Source organism: Aristolochia californica, unplaced genomic scaffold, assembly GCF_029961685.1.
Source record: "Aristolochia californica isolate CCGP_79_NKW_82.1479 unplaced genomic scaffold, dmAriCali1.0.hap1 SCAF_9, whole genome shotgun sequence".
Taxonomy (NCBI): domain Eukaryota; kingdom Viridiplantae; phylum Streptophyta; class Magnoliopsida; order Piperales; family Aristolochiaceae; genus Aristolochia; species Aristolochia californica.
The window spans coordinates 24,544,509-24,549,379 of record NW_027182290.1 but is presented as its reverse complement, the minus strand read 5'-3'; the positions used below and the strand labels follow the sequence as shown (position 1 = coordinate 24,549,379).

Sequence of the window (4,871 nt, the reverse complement as noted above, 5' to 3'; positions counted from 1 at the left end):
CTGAGGGATTATTCTATCCCATCCCACTTCACATCACCTTCTTGCATTATACTGCCACCCACTACTGCCGCCAGTTATGAGTTGAAACCGGGTGTGATCCAACTCCTCCCTACATTCTATGGGTTGGATAAGGAGGACCCATATTACCACATCAAGGAATTCTTAGATATTTGTGCAACTTTTAAATTCCAGAATTTCTCAGATGACTCTATTCGGTTAAGACTTTTTCCATTTTCACTTAAGGATAAGGCCAAGTCTTGGCTTAATTCCTTGGAGGTGGGCAGCATTACTTCATGGGACACGTTAGTCACAAAATTTTTGTCCAAGTACTTTCCCATTCAGAGAACTACAGCCCTCAGGAGAGAAATCTCCAACTTTATGCAGCAGGAAGGTGAACACTTTTATGAGGCTTGGGAGAAATGGAAGGATTTGATTCGTAGGTGTCCGCATCATGGGTTTGAGAAATGGCATTTAGTGCAATACTTTTATCAAGGTCTTACACCCCAGGTTAGATCCATGGTAGATGCAACGAGTGGTGGGAGTTTGATGGGTAAGAGTGCTAGTGAGGCGTGGGACTTCTTTGAAACGTTGAGTGATCAATCTCAGCAATGGGGTTCGTCATTTAATGTTGATAGGAGATCCCACGAAACCAAAAGAGGGGGTCTCTACGAGGTTAGTGAAACACCTATGCTCATGGCCAAGATTGAGGGGTTGACTAGAAAAATTGATGCCCTTATGGTGTCCAAGAGTTCACCTGCTCCTAACCCATCTACTGTCTGTGCCATATGCTCTGGTTCATCTCATCCCACACAAATGTGTCCATCTAGTTCATCCTACCCAGAGCTCATTGAGGACTTGAATGCAGTCCAGAATTTTCATAGACCAAACCGGAACGATCCTTTTTCAGAAACATATAATCCGGGTTGGGCTAGGCACCCAAATTTCTCATAGTCCAAGGGCCCACAGGTTGGGGGTCCTCCAGGGTTTACTCAACCCCAAGCTCCGCGCCCACACTTCACCTAACAACCATTGATTTCACAAAAACCTTCACTTGAGGATACACTTCAATTATTCATGCAGAATACACAGTCCTCCATTGCCAAACTTGAAATGCAAGTGAGTCAGTTGGCCAGCCACATGAGTGAACAAACACAAAATAGACTCCCGAGTCAAACCATTCCTAACCCCAAAATCACACATGAGAGTGAGTTGAGTTCCAAACCCCACCATGAGCAAGCAAAAGCCATAACCACCCTTAGGAGTGGTCGTGAGTTGAACAATGGGGTAGGGACCACTAAGTCTAAGGAGTCAAAGGATGACAATGGGGACACATCATTGAGTGACGAACCTCCAAGTTCTCCACCAACAGCCAAGCAGATCCCTAACCAAGTCCCACTAGCTCCTTATCCGCAGAGGCTATCAGGCCCACCTAGGAAAGGAGATAGCATGCATGAAACGTTGGAACTGTTTAGTAAGGTTTACATTAACATTCCACTTCTTGATGCTATTAGGCAAGTCCCTGCGTATGCCCGATTTTTGAAAGACCTTTGTACACAGAAGAGAAAACAACATGTTAACAAAAAGGTCTTTCTTACTGAGAATGTAAGCTCAATTCTGAAGCACAACACTCCTCCTAAAGTTAAAGATCCTGGATGTCCCACAATTTCATGTGTCATTGGTGAACATACCATCCAGAGAGCTCTTCTTGACTTAGGAGAAAGTGTGAATTTGCTTCCTTTCTTTGTGTACCAGCAATTAGGTTTGGGGGAATTGAAGCCTACCCCCATCACACTTCAACTAGCTGACCGTTCTGTCAAGATACTACGAGGAATAGTTGAAGATGTTTTGATAAAAGTGGACAAATTTCTGTTCCCGGTTGATTTCATTGTTCTTGATACAGAACCAGTATTCAATGTGACCAACCAAATTCCTGTCATCCTAGGACGTCCCTTCTTAGCCACATCTAATGCTATCATTCATTGTAAAAGTGGTGAGTTGGAGTTGTCTTTTGGAAATTTTAAGGTCTCATTGAATGTATTTAATGCCGGGCACCACCCACTTGAGTCTGATGATCTGAGTCCTGCATTTAATATAGAAACTGTTATGCTTGATAACGAATCCACTCTTGAATCTTTTGAGTCTTGCATAACATCTTTAGACATGGACTATTTTGATGAGGAAACATATTTCCGAGAGGTTAATTCTTTACTCAATTCTGTACCTCTGTTGGAGGAAGCTTATGAGGTTATCACAACTGATCATCCACAGGATCTTCCTCTTGACTTGGACAAACCTCTCGAAACTTCCAAGCTAGATCTTAAGCCACTTCCTCCCACGTTGAAGTATGCGTTCTTGGGACCCATGAACTCATTACCAGTCATTATTTCCTCTGATTTGAGTATTGAGCAGGAGGAACAATTGACTGAAGTTTTACAAGCACACAGAGAGGCATTGGGGTGGACTCTTGATGCCTTAAAAGGGATTAGCCCCTCCATATGCATGCATCGTATTCATTTGGAGGAGGGGACTAAAGCCTCACATGAGATGCAACGTAGGTTAAATCCCCATATGCTGGAGGTTGTGAGAGAAGAAGTCATCAGGTTGCTTGTGACAGGAATCATTTACCCTATTTTCGATAGCACCTGGGTGAGTCCAAGTCAAGTTGTCCCTAAGAAAGGGGGGATAACAATAATGAAAAATGAGAGTGGTGAATTGATTCCCACAAGAACTACCACCAAGTGGCGTGTCTGCATTGACTATAGAAAACTTAATTCCGTCACTAGGAAGGATCACTTCCCACTACCTTTCATTGATCAGGTACTAGAGCGATTGGCCGGCCACAATTTTTATTGCTTCTTGGATGGATACTCCGGCTACAATCAAATTCCCATTGCTCCAGAAGACCAGGAAAAGACCACATTCATGTGTCCGTTTGGCACCTATGCTTACAGACGCATGCCTTTTGGTTTATGCAATGCACCCGCCACTTTCCAACGGTGCATGATGAGTATTTTTTCTGACATGATTGGTGAATTTTTAGAGGTCTTTATGGATGACTTTTCTGTGTTTGGCTCTAGTTTTGACACATGTCTGTACAATCTTTCACTCGTATTGTCCCGTTGCATTAAGTCCAATTTAGTCTTGAATTGGGAGAAATGCCACTTCATGGTGAAAGAAGGAATTGTGTTAGGACATGTAGTGTCTGAGAGGGGTGTAGAAGTGGACAAAGCCAAGGTTGACCTAATTGCTAATCTGCCACCACCTACTTCTGTGAAGGGAGAGCGTTCTTTCCTTGGCCATGCTGGGTTCTATAGGCATTTCATTAAAGACTTTAGCAAAATTTCTTGTCCTTTGACGAATTTACTTGCTCAAGATGTTGCTTTTGCCTTTGATAATGCCTGTATTCATGCTTTTGAGACACTGAAGAAATGTTTGTCCACTGCACCCATTGTCCAACCCCCTATTTGGTCTTTGCCTTTTGAGTTGATGTGTGATGCCTCTGACTATGCATTGGGGGCTGTTTTGGGGCAAAAGACGGATAAAATGCCCTGTGTCATTCAATATGCTAGCCGAACTCTTCATGATGCTCAATTACACTACCACTGAGAAGGAGTTGCTAGCTGTTGTGTTTGCCTTGAACAAATTCAGATCATATCTGTTAGGGTCAAAGGTTATAGTGTTCACTGATCATTCTGCTTTGAAGTATTTATTATCCATCAAGGACACTAAACCTCGCTTGATTAGATGGATCTTGCAATTGCAAGAATTTGACCTTGAGATTCGAGATAAGAAGGGTTGTGAGAATGTTGTTGCTGATCATCTATCTAGGATATGTGTAGTACCTCAGGAAGGATTCCTTCCTTTAAATGATTCCTTCCCTGATGAACAACTTCTCCAAGTATCCCAGTTGCCTTGGTTTGCTGACATAGTCAACTATCTTGTAACTCATAAGATTCCTGATTATTGGAGTAAACAAGATAGGTTGAAATTATTTTCCCAAGTCAAACATTTTTTTTGGGATGACCCTTATTTGTTCAAGGTGTGTTCTGACCAAGTCATTAGGCGTTGTGTACATGAGCAAGACTTTGCCAACATTCTTGAATTTTGTCATTCCCACGCATGTGGTGGACATTTTGGTGCTAGAAAGACCGCGGCTAAAGTCTTGCAATGTGGTTTCTATTGGCCTTCATTATTTAGAGATGCCCATGAGTTTTGTCAGGTGTGTGATAAATGCCAACGAACTGGTTGTTTGTCTAGGAAGAACATGATGCCTCTTAACCCCATTCTTATTGTTGAATTGTTTGATGTGTGGGGTATTGACTTCATGAGTTCTTTTCCTGTCTCGTTCGGCTATCAATACATCCTTGTTGCTGTTGAATATGTCTCTAAATGGATTGAAGCTATATCATGTAAGACAAACGATCACAAAGTGGTGGTAAAGTTTTTAAAAGAAAATATCTTTAATTGATTTGGTACCCCGAGAGCGATCATCAGTGATGGGGGATCTCATTTTTGTAACAGAGCATTTGAGGTCTTATTGAAGAAATATTCCATCACTCATCGGGTGTCCACTCCATACCACCCGCAAACTTGTGGTCAAGTGGAAATCTCTAATAGAGAGATCAAATGGATTTTGGAGAAGACGGTTCGCTTTGATAGGAAAGATTGGTCCACTCGATTGGACGATGCCTTATGGGCCTATCGAACCGCTTATAAGACTCCTATTGGGATGTCTCCATTTCGCCTAGTATTCGGCAAAGCATGTCATCTACCTGTTGAGCTTGAGCATAGAGCTTATTGGGCCATTAAGGCTTTAAATTTTGATTTAACTCAAGCGGGTGAGGAGAGAAAGTTGCAATTGAATGAGTTGG

At 42.4% G+C, this 4,871-nt stretch overlaps 1 non-coding gene across 1 annotated transcript; it reads right to left on the bottom strand.

The window, feature by feature from the left end:
• Window positions 1-351: 351 nt before the first annotated feature.
• Window positions 352-458, bottom strand: LOC137942251 (small nucleolar RNA R71). The gene has a single exon (XR_011110497.1). It is a non-coding gene; the product is annotated as a small nucleolar RNA R71 (small nucleolar RNA).
• Between the last annotated feature and the right edge of the window lie 4,413 nt (window positions 459-4,871).